At 42.6% G+C, this 15,788-nt stretch overlaps 1 protein-coding gene and 1 long non-coding RNA gene across 2 annotated transcripts in view; both read right to left on the bottom strand.

Moving 5' to 3' along the window:
- The window catches only part of LOC103888610 (CEA cell adhesion molecule 6), a 913,736-nt gene that overhangs the window by 154,997 nt on the left and 742,951 nt on the right, over positions 1-15,788 (bottom strand). The gene's annotated exons all lie outside the window — the stretch shown is intronic.
- LOC129051986 (uncharacterized) overlaps positions 1-15,788 on the bottom strand; it is an 80,883-nt gene that overhangs the window by 19,085 nt on the left and 46,010 nt on the right. The window lies entirely within an intron of this gene.

Raw genomic sequence — 15,788 nt, 5'->3', positions numbered from 1 at the left:
AGAAGATGATCTCATAAGTAAAAGACCTCCCAGCCTCTTCATTAGGGGCCAACAACACTTCCCACACCAGTGGCTCCAGTGAATCAGATGTAGCTCTACAAGGGTCTCCACAGGTTCATTCACATAGAAATCCCTCTAGACCTTCTAACTCTTCCTGGTTCCCAGTTCCTTTATTCTGCCCTCTAGGAAGGTCAGATCTCTTCTAAGCCGAATAGCCTTCATTTATTAATTCTGCTAAGTACTAAGCTATAACCTCATTTCCTTCACTTCCAAGCAATTGAAACACATGTGCTGTCTTTCCCTTTCCTCATCACCTAATTTTTCCTGGCCCTCTGCAATGCCTCCCTACCCAAGATCACTGGAAACAGCACAAAATCAGTATCCATGTCTTGGCCAACTCCAAAGGCATTTTTACGGTCCTCACACTTTTTCCTTTTACAATATCTAAGATCACAGACAACTTTTCCCTTCTGGAAAGCTCTCCTCCCTCCATTTCCCACTTATATACTGCTCCCCCACACCAGATTTAGTACTCAGACCCTTCTTGTCTCCCTCCATCTACCCTCTTTCATCAGCTTAGTGATCTCTCTGAAGATGGCTCTTAATTTATATCTCTAGCCCCAACTACTTCCAGAACTCATGACACCCACATCCAAATACTGTCTGAAGTTACCCATTTAAACAAGCTCTCCCACACAGCTCACTCATTTCTCCCAGTGACACCCCCTAAGTTTCCACAGCCCCTGCTCATTTGTTTCCAGATTCAATACATTGTGAAAGCCTCTTGATCCTTTTTTTAACAACTCTCAGTTATGCTGTTCTCACCATTCCCATAAAACCAACTGACCCAGACCCTCAACAACGCTCAAAGTCTTGCTTGACTTCTTCTTGTCTCCAGTCTCTCTGAAATCTTCCTTGCATATGACTGCCTCATTACCCTCCTAAAAGCTAGTTCACTCTCCTATTCAAAAATCTATAGTGGCCTACTCTGGCCAATTAGGTAAGTTCAAACTTCTTCTAAAGAGAAGATGTTTCCGGCCGAGTGCGGTGGCTCATGCCTGTAATCCCAATACTTTGGGAGGCCGCGGCGGGTGCATCACTTGAGGTCAGGAGTTCGAGACCAGCCTGGCCAACATGGTGAAATTCTGTCTCTACTAAAAATACAAAAATTCACTGGGTGTGGTGGTGGGCGCCTGTAATCCCAGCTACTCTGGAGGCTGAGGCAGGAGAATCACTTGAACCCGGGAGGCAGAGGTTGCAGTGAGCCAAGATCATGCTATTGCACTCTACCGTGGGTGACAGAGCCAGACTCCATCTCAAAAAAAAGAAAAAAAAGAAGTTTCTTCCTTCCTTTATCACTACTTCCTTGTATAATTCCTCCATCCTAATTAGATCTCTCTCCCTACATATCCCTGCCCCTCCACCCCACACACATAGAATTCTTAGTTCCAATGCTATACCTAAAAACATACCAAACAGGGTGACCTCCGTCTACCAGCTGCACTGTGGAGTTACCCACATCCTTCATCGCAAGCAACCTCTGACCTTGTGGAGAACAAATACTGTAGCATTAACATGTGAACCTGAGACCCAGGACACAACCTATGTGTGGCTGAGAATCTCTTCCTGATGACCAATTCATGTGTTCATGAAAGATACAGAAATGAAAAAGGCAAGGTCCCTACCCCAAGGAATATAAAGCCCAAGACAGGAGATAAGACCTGAAAAATAATCATAATACCAAAAAAGAAAGGCGTAAATGCCACAAGAAGTCAGAGAAATCTAATGGGAAATGTGGCTACACATTGGAATAACTGGGGAATTTTTTAAAAGAACAACTGATGCTCAGACTCCACCCACAAATTCCAATATAATTGGTCTGGAGAGGGACCCAGGCTTTGTACCTTTTTTTTTTTTTTTTTTTTTGAGACGAGTCTCGCTCTGTTGCCCAGGCTGGAGTACAGTAGCATAATCTCGGCTCACTGCAAGCTCTGCCTCCCAGGTTCAAATAATTCTCCTGCCTCAGCCTCCCGAGTAGCTGGGACTACAGGCACCCGCCACCACGCCCAGCTAATTTTTTGTATTTTTAGTAGAGACGGGGTTTCACTGTGTTAGCCAGGATGCTCTCAATCTCCTGACCTCATTATCTGCCCTCCTCAGCCTCCCAAAGTGCTGGAATTACAGGCGTGAGCCACAGCGCCCGGCCCAGGCTTTGTAATTTCTAAGCCTTCCCAGACACTACTAATATATAGACAGGATGGAGATAATAGGTAGGATCTGGGGCTAAATCAATGTTTTTAGCTAGGGGTATGCATCAGAATTACCCAGGGAACCTTTTCAACATACGTAAGTATATATACCATCCCTGGAAAAGCTGATACAATATGCCTGTAGTGAGACTAGGGTTTGTGTATTCTCAAACACTCCCAAGTGATTCTCACATTTATTCCGTGTTAGGAAACAGTGACCTGAAGCATAGGTAGGAATTAAATTATAAAAAGAGTTGGAAGGACATACTATATGATGGGCATGAGATGAATAATCTATTCTGCAAAGCACAGAGAGGTACTCAAGAAGAAATTGTTGGCAACTGGCTGAACTTTAAAAGATTTGACCATACCAAGTAAGGATGGGGAATGATTGGTATTCTTATGTATTGCTAGGGGAAATATAAAATGGCACACCCACTCTAGAAAACAGTTGACTCTTTCTTATGAAGTTCAATATACACTTTTACAATCCAGCAATCCTACTCATAGATATTTACCCAAGAGAAATGAAAATACATATCCACACAAACAGTTGTACATGAATGCTCATAGCAGTATTATTCAGAATAGCCAAAAACTGGAAACCCAAATGTCTATCAGCAGATGAATGGATAAACAAATTGTGGAATATCCATACAATAGTATACTAATCAGCAATCAAAGGGTACAATCTACTGACAAAACAAAATGGATGGGCCGGCAGCATGGCTCATACCTTCAATCTCAGCACTTTAGGAGGCCAAAGTGGAAGGATCTGCTTGAGACCAGGAGTTCAAAGCTGCAGTGAGCTATGATCATACTATGGCACTCCGGCCTGCACAACAGAATGAGACCCTCCCTGTAAGGACACGTGGTGGCTCACGCCTGTAATCCCAGCACTTTGGGAGGCCAAAGCAGGCGGATCATGAGGTCAAGAGATCGAGACCATCCTGGCCAACATGGTGAAACCCTGTCTGTATGAAAAATACAAAAATTAGCTGGGCATGGTGGCGCACGCCTGTAGTCCCAGCTTCTCGGGAGGCTGAAGCAGGAGAATCGCTTGAACCCGGGAGGCGGAGGTTGCAGTGAGCCGAGATCGCACCACTGCACTCCAGCCTGGTGACAGAGCAAGACTCCATCTCAAAAAAAAAAAAAAAAAAAAGATAAATCTTGAAAACATTATGCCATGCAAAAGAAACCAGATACAAAGGAGCGCATGCTATATATTGTCATTGTTCTTTTTCAGAGGGGGTCTCACTCTGTCACCCAGGCCGAGTGCAGTGGCACGACCATGGCTTACTGCAGCCTTGACCTCCCAGGCTCAAGTAATCCTCCCACTTCAACCTCCTCGGTAGCTGGGACTACAGACGCATGCCACCACCACACCCAGCTAATTTTTTATTTTTTGTAGAGAGGAGGTCTCGCTATGTTGCCCAGACTGGTCTTGAACTCCTGGAGGCAAGTGATCTTCCCGCCTCAGCCCTCCCAAAGTGCTGGAATTACAAGCATGAGCCATTATGCCCAGTCTATATGATGCCATTTAAATGAAGCTCAAGAATAGGCAATTCCAATTAAAGATGTTAAGAATTCGCCCTAGGCCGGGCGCAATGGCTCACACCTGAAATCCCAGCACTTTGGGAGGCCGAGGCAGGCGGATCACAAAGTCAGGAGATCTAGACCATCCTGTCTAACACGGTGAAACCCCGTCTCCACTAAAAAATACAAAAAATTAGCGGGGCGTGTTGACAAGCGCCTGTAGTCCCAGCTAATCATGAGGCTGAGGCAGGAGAATGAGGTGAACCCAGGAGGCGGAGCTTGCAGTGAGCCGAGATCGAGCCATTGCACTCCAGCCTGGGTGACAGAGGAGCGAGACTTCGTCTCAAAAAAAAAAAAAAAAAAAGAATTCGCCCTAGAGGGTGGGATTAATGACAAAGATGCTCAAGGGAGCTCTGGGGCTGATGGAAATGTTCTACATCTCAATTCAGGTAGTGAATGCATGGGTATACACATTTACCAAAAATCAACTTGTATACTTGAGATCTATAGACATTTCAATGTATTTTAATTTTACTTCAATTTTTAAATATAAACTAAGGAAAGGAGCCACTAATTCAATCTATCAGGTACAAAGCACCTGTATTCATGTTCTATTGCTATACAATAAACCACCACTAATTTAGTGGCTTAAAACAACACTTACTCATTAGTTTGCAGAATTCAGTTCCTTGAAGTCATAGTTTGAGTTCCCCATTGTCCTGTTGTCGGCCAGGGACTATTATTAGCTCCTAGAAGACCTTCTTAGGTCCTAGCACTGTGACCTCCTCCATCTTAGCCATGGAGAACCTCTCTCAAGTCAAATCCCTCTCACACTTCTACTATCTCGATTTTCCCTTCTGAGACCGGCCTGAGAAAACTCTCTGATTTTGCTTTTAAAAAGCTCATGTGATTACATTAGGTCCACTCAGATCATTTCCCTTCTGATTAATTCAAAATCAACTAAGTTGGAACCTTAATTATGTCTTCAAAATCCTGTTTGCCACACAAGGTAACATAATCGTGGGTGTGGTATCTCATCGTATTCATAGTTCTAGGTATTAGGGGCCATCTTAGAATTCTGTGTACCAAGCACACATAAAGCCACTGGTGCTTTCTGGAAGCTCCTTTACAATCCTGTTCTGAGGAAGTGGCAAAGAAGCCAAAAATGATCAATCCAACTTTTTGGTTTTTTTTTTTTGAGACAGTCTCACTCTGTCACCCAAGCTGGAGTACAGTGGCACAATCTCAGCCCAATGCAACCCCGGTATCCTGGGTTCAAGTGATTCTCGTGCCTCAGCCTCCTGAGTAGCTGGGATTACAGGTGCATGCTACCATACCAGGCTAATTTTTGTATTCTTTTTAGTAGAGATGGGGTTTTGCCATGTTGGTCAGGCTGGTCTCAAACTCCTGGCCTCAAGTGATCCACCTACCTTGGCCTCCCAGAGTGCTGGGATTACAGGTGTCAGCCACTGTGCCTGGCCCCCAACTTTTATTTTTTGAGACAGGATCTCACTATGTTGCCCAGGCTGGAGTGTAGTGGCACAATCACGGCTAATTGCAGTCTTGACCTCCCAGACTCAGGCGATTCCCAGGTTCAGCCTCCTGAATAGGTGGGACCACAAGCGCATACCACCACATGGGGCTAATATTTTTATTTTTTTGTAGAGACAGGGTCTCACTATGTTGCCCAGGCTGTTTTTGAACTCCTGAACAGAAGCAATCTTCCTGCCTCGGCCTAACCAAGTGCTGGGATTACAGGAGTGAGCGACAATTTAACGTGCAATAAGATACTGTTATTAGTCTGCTATAACAGACTATATGGCAGCCATATGACTATATGGCTGAGTACCAGAAAGCCTGAATGGCTTAAACAACAGAAATTTATTTCTCATAGTTTTGGAGGTGCCTTCTTGCTGTCTCCTCACATGGTCTCTTCTCTGTACCTACACATCTGTGGTGTCTCTCTTTGTGTCCCAATTTCCTCTTCTTTAAGGACATCAGTCAGAATGAATTAGGGCCCACCCTACAGGCATTATCTTAATCACCTTTAAAGCCCCTATTTCCAAATAAAGTCACATTCTGAGGCACTAGGGGTTAGGGTTTCAACAGAAGACTTTTAAGGGAACACAATTCAGCCCATGACAGAGACCAAGGACAAAAAACAGAAACAAGAAAGCAAGGACCAGGCCAGGCGCAGTGGCTCACACCTGTAAGCCCAACACTTTGGGAGGCCGAGGCAGGTGGATCACCTGAGGCCAGGAGTTCGAGACCAGCCTTGGCAACATGGTGAAACCCCATCTCTACTAAAAATACAAAAAATTAGCTGGGTATGGTGGTGCGTGCCTGTAATCCCAGCTACTTGGGAGGCTGGGGCGCAAGAACCACTTGAACTTGGAAGGTAGAGGTTGCACTGAGCCAAGGTCATGCCACTGCACTGCAACCTGGGTGACAGCATGAGACTCTGTCTCAAAGCAAAAAAAAAAAAAAAAAAAGCAAGCAAGGACCCCCATTTCCTCCTAGCCTAGAAATGTCTGAGTCAAGGATATACCCATTGCCCTCAAACCTCTAGCAATGTTCATAAACTGATAATAGCTAGCACCAAAGTTAACCCCTGAAAAACTAAGGTTATCAGAAATTGAAAGGCATTCCAAGAAACCAACCAAATATCAAACAGGACCTTTTCTAGGTTTCTGATTATTTGTTTAACAAACATTTATTGAGGACTTACTATATGTCAAATACTAAGCTAGGTATTGAAGAGAACATGAAGATTAAAAAATAAAGTCCTTCTGATTCGGATTCTGATTCAAACAATCTTACTATTTAAAAAAAAAAGAAGAGGAGGGAGGGAAAGAACAAAGGAAGGAATGAAAGAACAAATAAATGAAAAACGGAAAGGAAGAACAATTATAAGGTAATTGCAGAAATTTGATCATTGGCTGGATATTTTATGATATTAAGGAGGAAATAATCTTTTTTTTTTTTTTTGAGACGGAGTCTCAAAACAGAGCGAGCTCTGTCACCCAGGCTGGAGTGCAGTGGCGTGATCTCCGCTCACTGCAAGCTCCACCTCCCAGGTTCACACCATTCTCCTGCCTCAGCCTCCCGAGTAGCTGGGACTACAGGCGCCCACCACCATACCCAGCTAATTTTTTTGTATTTTTAGTAGAGACGGGGTTTCACCATGCTAGCCAGGATGGTCTCAATCTCCTGACCTTGTGATTCACCTGCCTTGGCCTCCCAAAGTGCTGGGATTACAGGTGTGAGCCACTGCACCCAGCCCAGGAGGAAATAATCTTTTAGTGTGATAATGTTTTCTGATATGTTTGTGATACTGTTTCTTAAAATGCCCTTGTATTTTAGGAGTAAGTTGAAATATCTACAGATGAAATGAATTGATGTCTATGATTTTCTACAAAATAATTCATGGTTGGAAGGGGGAATATAGATGACATAAGATTGAACTGAAATGTTTATCACTGAAGCTGGATGATAAGTACATGTAAACTCATTATATTATTGGCTCTACTTTTATAACTGTTTCCCGAGAATAAAAATTCCTTGCTCTCCAGAAGCTTATAATAAAAGGAGTCAGACATTCCAACAAGTAGAATACAATGACAAAGTGTTGGGTAATCTCCAAGGGCAGCAAAGGCTCTGGGATAGGCAGAAGGAGTCAGAGAAGATATCAAAGAAGAGTCCCTCGTTGACCAGAGGCTTTGAGGAAGAGTATCTCAGGCCAAGGAAAGACAAGTGGGTACAAAGGCATGTAGACATGAAGTGGCAGAGCTTCCCCACATGACTTATTAGCAGCTATGTTAGTGTGAGCGTAGGTTCTAGAACCAGACTACCTGTGCTGGAGTTCTGCTTCTGAGTGCCTGCTGTGAGACCTCAGGCAGGCTATGTGTAATGTCTCTGTGCCTCAGATTCTTCACCTATAAAACAAGGATTATAGCAATAGCAATATATACTTCAAGGGGCTGATGTCAGGAGTTGATGTGTTATTTAATGCATAAAATGCTTAGAAGACGGTGGGTAAAAAATAAATGCCAGCTATTAGCAATGGTAGCAGACTCCTAGCCCACAATACCACACATTCTGAAAAATCTCCTCCAATTTGTTAATTTGTCTCCTTTTTGTTAGACTGTAAACTTGTAAAATAAGGACTGTGTCTTATTTATCTCTTTATCCCTAAAACTTAGCCTAAGATCATGCCCATAGTAGACCTTGATCAGGCAATTCTTTCAGGTGGCAGGGTAGGGACCACCAACAGTCTCTAACTCGCTCTTTATTTCTCCATGTGATACTCTCAATTCCTGAAATTCTCTGGCTTCCCTTAGCTTCCTTCCTGTGTCTAACTCGTCCCCTATTCTGCTCCAGGGTTGTTCATTTATTAATTATGCCCTCTGGTCCCTCCCCTGGCAGGTGTTCCAGTGCTTCCTCTCCCTCTCCCCACAGATAAGATACTCTCTGAACAGCCTCTGCATTGCTTATTCTGCAATTAGTGAAGGGTGAGGGAGGCTGAACTCCTAGATCATACCTATTTGTGAAAGGTAGAATCCTCTGGAAAAGAGAAAAGCAGATCAGATGGCCAAAATATAAAGCCTTCAAATGTAGCCCCAGCTTGAGGAAATCCTGTAGACATGTTTGTACCATCAGCTAAAATCTCACTGTAATGTTCTGGGGGTTTAGAAACTGCTAGGGAGGAAGGAGGCATGATGAGCAGGGAGCCCAGCTTTCTATCAATTTTTGCAAACTTCAGTATTTCTTTTTCCTCTGCTAGTAAACGTCCCATTTTCCCTTAGAGTAGACTCAGAGAGAAAGATAATTGAAAGATCCATTTTCATATCCGGAGCCTGAGAACTGAGAACATACAAGACCACAGATGGCTACTGACCCTACAGATGAAGTAGGAAAGTCAGATGCAGCTCCCTCTGTGTACAAAGTGCCCTCTGCCCCTAAGCCGTGATGTGCGGCTGGAACATGATCCCAGTCTCCCCAAGAGTGGGGACTGCTGGTAGATCATTAACTAACTACCCATGAGCAGAAGGAAGAAGAGACCTCTGAAGTACCTCTCTCTAACCATTCTCCCTGTTTTCTCTGAGAGGACAATTCAAGGCCATGTCCCCAGCCTCAGGTTTAAGGGTTCTTCAATACAAAAAGGTTGGGGGAGGGGATCACAAAGCAGAAACAGGACACTGGAGAAAACAGACTGACCATGCTTTGTTTAACAGTCAAAGTCTTGTGAAGCATGCCAATCTTTCTTCATTGCTTGGGCTCTGTATGATGTGAGCCTTGTCCTGTACTTGAAGCACTATGTGAACCCAGAGTTTTCCTTGCTTGGGGCTAGAGAAATAAAAAGGGGTAACTATTTTAAAAAGGCCAATAAACACAAACAGAGTAGCAAGTATCTGAAATCCTAAGTGTGATTATAAGGAAGTGAAACTGGTTTTCTTGTAGGCCTCAGACTGGTTTTGAAAGTAACTCTACATGGCAAGTTGACCAAAATATTTTGAGTAATGATGACAGAATTTTTTGAATAGATGTGTATTTATTCCCAGGACAACTACTTTTAAGGTGCCCATATTTATCTGGATATGATATACTTGTTAACAGAATCCTATACCTATAACTCACATGAGTTTCATAACTTTTTTGTCTTAACTTACATAGGACTGAGGAACAATTTAATACTAGCAGGAGTTTAAATGAGCCAATTTCCCCATTTGAAGCCTTCCTGGTTAACTCCATCAGCCAGCCCTGTTTGGTCCAGAGGAGAAGGAGCAGGAATGGAAATGGACAGAAACAGATGTGACATTCTCCCACTTCCATTTAACCCAAGAAGGGCTTTATTATCTTTATTGGAGAATTAGGCTTTGCTTATTCATTGGCTACTTCACATTAGACAGAGAAACTTAATTAATGTAAATTATTCAAAGAACCAGCTGTAAAATTTATCACTAAAGTAACAAAGTACAGGGTAAGAGTTATTAGTGCTTCATGCATGTTTCAGCTTATTCTCTAAAGCTCAACAACTTCTCTCTTCTTAAGAATTGTAAACCCTCCATACTATCAGAGGTTTTCAAACCAGAGCAACTCCATATTGAACTGGGGCTGGGTAAAAGGAGGTTGAGACCTGCTGGGCTGCATTCCCAGGAGGTTAGGCATTCTTAGCTGCAGGAAGAGCTAGCTAGAAGGTCAACACAAGATACAGGTCACAAATCCCCTGCTGATAAAACAGGATGCAGTAAAGAAGGTGGTCAAAACCCACCAAAAACAAGATAGCGATGAAACTGACCTCTGGTTGCTCTCACTGCTCATTATACACTAATTATAATGTATTAGCATGCTAGAAGACACTCCCCCCAGCACCATGGCAGTTTGCAAAGGCCATGGCAATGTCTGGAAGTTACCCTATATGGTCTAAAAAAAAAAAGAGGAGCCCTCAGTTCTGAGAAATCCCTGCCCCTTCCTTGGAAAACTCATGAATAATCCACCCTATATTTAGCATATGATCAAAAAATAACCATTAAAATAGCCAACTAGCAGCAATCAGGGCTGCTCTGCCTATGGAGTAGCCATTCTTTTGTTTCTTTACTTCTCTAATAAACTTGCTTTCACTTTATGGACTTGCCCTGAATTCTTTCTTGTGCAAGATCCAAGAACCCTCTCTTGGGGTCTGGATTGGGACCCATTTCCCATAACATCTTCCAGGGAACAATGAAGGGACAATACTGGAGAGACCCCCCACTCCAAAGGAAAATTATCCACACAGCACCAATTGGCTGACTTTGGGTAAGTGCTGGGGTACATTCTATCCTGGGTAAAGGACAAAGTTAGGTTAGAGGCCCAACCTGAAAGTGTTAGAATACCTCCTAAGACATAGCGGGTTGTGCTCGCTTCAGTAACACATATACTAAAATTGGAATGATACAGAGAAGATTAGCCAAAAATTTTTATATATTAAAAGAGAAAAGGAAGGAAAGGAGGGAGGGAGGGAGGGAGGAAGGAAGATGGAAGGAAGGGAGGGAAAGGGGGAGAGAGGGAGGGAGGAAGGAAGGAAGGAAGGAAGGAAGGAAGGAAGGAAGGCAGGCAGGCAGGCAGGCAGGCAGGCAGGCAGGCATAAGGGGTTAAAAGGACCATCACAGTAAAGGGCAAGGATGCTTGTCTGAACTTGGGTTAAAGGCTCAACTTAGGAAGGTCAGACTCCCTCCTAAGACATAGGGAGTTAGAAGTCTCCCTTGGTAACACTGTTCTTTGTTAAAAATGGATTTGGTACTACAGGATGTTAACCACTATTCTCTTTGGATTAATCTGCCTTGTGCTCTTTGCTGAAGGCTATGAGTGACAGGATTAGGCATGTACAGGATCGTGGGACACAGGGAGCTTTTTTCTCCCTAAAGGGGGAAACTTGAGAGCCAATGAGACACCAGAAAAGATCCCTTCAAGACTGACGATCAGCTGCCTGAACATTTGATCCAGTGTCGCTGCAATGGGTGGTCTTTCCCTGGCCCCCCTGAGCTCCTTGCCTCCCCTGCCCTGCTGCAAGCAATGCTTTTCTCCCTCTCCCTTCCCTTTCCTCTCTCTCTCTGTGTGAAACCAGTTGAATGTATGGTAAAAATCACTTTTTATCTCCTCTGCAAAGTTTTCATTACTGGGAAAAATGATTTATGAAGCTAATCTTAGGCTGTAACAAATCCAGTGTAATTTGTGATATGAATTTGTCTTTCTGTGTCATTCTGTCATAAAAAGAGATACCATAGGATAGAATGCAGGCCAAGGACCCCTGTAAGCCCTCTGTTCAAGCCGCCCCAGAAAGCTGTTCAGTTACAAATTGCTACAGGTTAATGAAACCAAAAAACAAAACAAACAAACCAAAAACCTGGATGAGGTTTCTCCCTCATCTTGTTTTATGTCCTTGGGAGTCTGACATTGTAACCATGGTACTTTCTCTTGGTCTCTGCCATCTGGAGGGCAGGAATTTGGGGACTCATGTCATAGCCCTAAAAATTATCTTGAGCAGTTAAAAGCCTTAGCAAGTTCAAAATTGGCTGCTCTAGGCTCCTTCTGGGAAGAATAACAGAAACTGCCCAATGTTGTAGCTCAGTAGCTAAGATTTCATCTTTTCACAATGGTGGCCTGGGTTCAATTTCCAGCCTGGGGAATAAGTCCTTTCTGGTTTATTTGTGTGACCTTTACCATTTATTAATTCTCTTCTTCTCCATGAACAATTTCTTTTCTATTTTTTATTTTTATTACTTTTTTTTTTTTTTTTTGCCCATGACATAACCCTCAGGAGATCCTGAGAACATGTGCCCCCGTCCATGAACAACTTCTGGCTTCCCTTCTCAAATTTCCTTTCTCTGTGCTACCTTTAGAGATTTTAGATCTTGTAAAAACTGCTTACCAACTCTTTGGAAATACCCGGTACACCCACAGTTAAGTCATAACCTTAGTTAAAACTTATTGGTTTCATCTGGGAAGTTACCTTTGGTAAAGTCCAAAAGCCAGAAATATTGGCTGTTTGTCTTAACTAGAGTCTAGTAATAAGAGATTTGGTTAAAAGCCGGCTTAATTTAAAGCAGATGTCCAAGCTATGCATACGTTTTAAAGGCCTTTATGTTTTTTTTCTTGGATCTTACTTGTCTGGAAAAAACAAAAACAAAAACTTTTTCTTCTCAGACAACTGAATTCTCTTTCTCCAGTTTTTATTCTTGCCACCTTCATGCCCACATAAGAGGACCTAAAATAATTTCTAACAGCCTGGGACTCCTTGGGAAAAACAGAGGGTGACACAGACCCCATTTTGGGGAAAACTTCTCTTTTCTTCATGGAACCCCAGCAATTAAAAGTGGATAGTCCGGGTGCAGTGGCTCACACCTGTAATCCCAGCACTTTGGGAGGCCGAGGCGGGTGGATCACGAGGTCAGGAGTTCAAGACCAGCCTGGCCAAGATACTGAAACCTCACCTCTACTAAAAAATACAAAAATTAGCTGAGCATGGTGGCAGGCGCCTGTAATCCCAGCTACTTGGGAGGCTGAGACAGAGAATTGCTTTAACTCATGAGGCAGAGTTTGCAGTGAGCTGAGATTACACCACTGCACTCCAGCCTGGGTGACAGAGCAAGACTCTGTCTCAAAAAAAATAAAATAAAAGCGGATAGATGCCTCTCAAAATCTAAGGCTCTGTTCTGTGTTGCATTGCATTACCTGACATTTTGACTTTTGGGGGGGTATCAGAAATTACTTTGCATTGGCCGGGCGCGGTGGCTCACGCCTGTAATCCCAGCACTTTGGGAGGCCGAGGCAGGTGGATCACCTGAGGTCAGGAGTTGAGACCAGCCTCAACATGGAGAAACCCCGTCTCTACTAAAAATACAAAATTAGCCAGGCGTGGTGGGGCATGCCTATAATCCCAGCTACTCGGGAGGCTGAGGCAGGAGAATTGCTTGAACCTGGGAGGCGGAGGTTGCAGTGAGCTGAGATTGCACCATTGCACTCCAGCCTGGGCAACAAGAGAGAAACTCTGTCTCAAAAAAAAAAAAGAAAAAAGAAATTACTTTGCATTATGAGAGAGCTTTTAGCCTCCATGTGTAATAACTAGGTAGGAAATATATTTAAGGGATGGCTAATGGCAGTTATGGGGGGATACTCAGCTCTTTGCATGTTTGGATCAGAGAAACATGCTCTCAGCCACCTAAAAGGTATGGAAACATCTGCAACTCCCACTGAAAGATGAGTCTCCCATGGGAGATAGGCTAATTACCTCTTTTTTGGGATCCAGGATCCAGTACAAAAATGGGTCCCTTGGCCGGGCACGGTGGCTCATGCCTGTAATCCCAGCACTTTGGGAGGCCGAGGCAGGCGGATCACGAGGTCAGATTTGAGACCATCCTGGCTAGCATGGTGAAACCCCATCTCTACTAAAAATACAAAAAAGTAGCCGGGTGTGGTGGCGGGCGCCTGTGTTCCCAGCTACTCGGGAGGCTGAGGCAGGAGAATGGTGTGAACCCAGGAGGGGGAGCTTGCAGTGAGCCGAGATGGCGCCGCTGCATTCCAGCCTGGGCAACAGAGCGAGACTCCATCAAAAAAAAAAAAAAAAAAAAAAGGGTCCATTAATTCTTGGGGATCTGTTTTGCCTTCCAGCTGTGTCTGCTTATTAGGCTCTAGAAACTGCATGCTTTCCTGGCATTGTTCTTTAAAAGGCTCCACCCTAAAGCCAGTCAGTAATTAACTTAACTTACATCCTTAGAGAAATCTCTATGTGTAAGAGTGTATGTTTTTCCTAGCTGTACTTTTTTTTTCTTTTTTTTTTTGAGACAGAGTTTTGCTCTTGTTTCCAAGGCTGGAGTGCAATGGTGCAATCTCGGCTCACTGCAACCTCCACCTCCCAGGTTCAAGTGTTTCTCCTGCCTCAGCCTCCCGAGTAGCTGGGATTACAGGCACCCGCCACCATGTCCAGCTAATTTTGTATTTTTTATTAGGGACGGGGTTTCACCATGTTGGCCAGGCTGATCACAAACTCCTGACCTCAGGTGATCCACCCACCTTGGCCTCCCAAAGTGCTAGGATTACAGGCATAAGCCACCACGCCTGGCCCTGGCTGTCTTAACTGAACTGTTATTCACAACATTTTTCCTTGGTTTGAATAAAATATGAATTCTCTATTTTATTTCATCTAAGAGTTGGCCCTTTGGAAATGTAATTTAGTATTGCTTAGCTGACAATTAGGACAGGGGACAGAAGAAAATAGGAAAAAGGTAGAAAGAGAAAAAAACAGTAGGGAAGAGAGGTGTGAAGAAAGTTATGGATATGAAGATGTATTTTTGGTAAGGAAAGTTATAAAGAAAATAAATATTATGTGAGAAAAGATCTTGTATGGTAAATTCTTGTCCTAAAGTAGAATGACTGATTATTTAGGAAAAAGGGAAATATAAGACAAGTTAGAAAGTCTAGATGGTCTGTGTAAGTCATGACAGGGTTCATAAAATGGGAAAGAAAAACTTAAAAACTGACAAATGAAAAATCTTACAACTATTGGTTCTGCTTCTGTCTGTGTATCTAAGTTTTGCTTTTTGTTCTTGTTTTTGTTTTTCTTGTCTGTGTATTTATATGTGTTGTGTGTGTGGTATTTATATAAAAAGCTCCAATTAATTGGCTTTCAGAAAAATAAGTGCTGAAATCAAATATTTTGTCAGAAAAATAAAAACTTTAATGCCTTTTAGTTCACATGACTTTAGTAATCTTTATGAAATAAAGACACTTTTCAAGATTATTGGTAAAATAAAAACATCTTCAAAACTTAGACATTTAGTCTAAATTAGGCAGGTCAAATACTATCTTTGCTAGATGGTTTAAGGTTATAAACTACTTCTTTGGCTTTTGATACTTGTACAACTTACCTGCTTTGTAGCTAGATTCTAGGTAAGGCCTGGGGACATACGGAGTTATCCATGCCCTCAACTATGTTGGAAATAGTCAGACCTTATCTGCATTTCTGTCTGGTGTCCTAGGCTACACATCTGGTACATAAATAAAATTGCTTACTTACCAGATCTTTCACCAAAAATAAAAGTTGCTAAGAGTTAACATTGTAACATATGTAATTGAGACCACTAGAGAAACAGTTTTACATGCAAGGTATATAAGGAAAGTAGAATGTGTTTTTGGTAAAAGATTACAAGAAAGTATAGGGATGTGTTTTTTCCCCTAATTTAGAGAGTTAAAGGATAGGATAAAGCTGATGTTTGAGTAAGTTGTGAAAGGTTTATGAAAGATTAGTGTTGTAAAAGAAATTCTGTATGAGAAGATATTGGCTAAAATTAAAGGGGTATTATTCAATTTATCCGTAAATTGAACATTGGAATAAAAGCATAACATGGCTTTCTTAGAGCACGGTTCTATTCTTTAACAAAAAAAAAAAAACTGTAAAGAGTTATAAAAGGTTTATAAGAATCTTACCTTATGATCAAACGATTAAGATTAGACAGATTTGTGTATAAG

The sequence above is a fragment of the Pongo abelii genome, chromosome 20 (genome assembly GCF_028885655.2).
Source record: "Pongo abelii isolate AG06213 chromosome 20, NHGRI_mPonAbe1-v2.0_pri, whole genome shotgun sequence".
Lineage (NCBI taxonomy): Eukaryota > Metazoa > Chordata > Mammalia > Primates > Hominidae > Pongo > Pongo abelii.
The sequence above is the reverse complement of the archived record's forward strand: the minus strand, read 5'-3'. Positions and strand labels throughout refer to the sequence as shown.